Here is a 1,136-nt window from a genome sequence, read left to right as displayed (position 1 = left end):
TTCACCATATTGGCCAGGCTGGTCTCAAACTCCTGACCTCAGGTTATCCGCCCACCTTGGCCTCCCAAAGTGCTGAGATAACAGGCGTGAGCCACTGCACCCGGCCTCTCTCTTTGAGCTGAAACATCCATCTTCTCCTGTCCTTGGACTTTGGAGCTTCTGGTTCTTGGGTCTTTGGACTTTGGGACTTAACATCAGCAGCCTCTCTGCTTCCCAGGTTTTTTGGACTCAGATTAAGTTACACCACTGGCTTTCTTGTCCTCAAGCTTGCAGACAGCAGATTGTGGGACTTCTCAGCTTCCATAACTGCAAGAGCCAATTCCCACAATAAATATCCTCATATATATCTGTATGTTTATATGTGATATGTGTATATATATAGTCTCCTATTGGTTCTGCCTCTCTGGAGAACACTGACTAGTACATCTCCCCTTTTTTTTTCTTTATGCTCTTTTGTCTATTTTCTGCTATTTTAGTCAAATTTTAAGAGGAAATAATAGTGAAAATTGGGTTCAATTTACCACGTTTAATTGAAAGTTCTCTTTTTCGTGTTCCTTTTTTTTTTTTTTTTGAGACAGGGTCTTGCTCTGTTGCTAGGTTGGAGTGCGGTGGCACTATCTCCACTCACTGCAACCTCCGCCTCCCAGGTTCAAGTGATTCTCCTGCCTCAACCTCCAGAGTAGCTGGGACTACAGGCACGTGCCACCATGCCCAGCTAATTTTTGTATTTTTAGTAGAGATGGGGTTTCACCATGTTGGCTGGGATGGTCTCCATTTCTTGACCTGGTGATCCTCCCGCCTCAACCTCCCCAAGTGCTGGTATTACAGGCATGAGCCACTGTGCCTGGCCAACTATTCTTTGTTTTTTTTGTTGTCGTTGTTGTTGTTTTGAGACGGAGTTTCGCTCTTGTTGCCCAGGCTGGAGTGCAATGGCGCAATCTTGGCTCACCGCAACCTCCGCCTCCGGGTTCAAGTGATTCTCCTGCCTCAACCGCCCGAGTAGCTGGGATTACAGGCACGCACCACCACACCTGCCTAATTTTGTATTTTTCGTAGAGACAGGGTTTCTCCATGTTGAGGCTGATCTCGAACTCCTGACCTCAGGTGATCCACCTGCCTCGGCCTCCCAAAGTGCT

This window comes from Mandrillus leucophaeus, unplaced genomic scaffold, assembly GCF_000951045.1.
Source record: "Mandrillus leucophaeus isolate KB7577 unplaced genomic scaffold, Mleu.le_1.0 Scaffold88, whole genome shotgun sequence".
Classification (NCBI taxonomy): Eukaryota; Metazoa; Chordata; class Mammalia; order Primates; family Cercopithecidae; genus Mandrillus; species Mandrillus leucophaeus.
The sequence above is the reverse complement of the archived record's forward strand: the minus strand, read 5'-3'. Positions refer to the sequence as shown.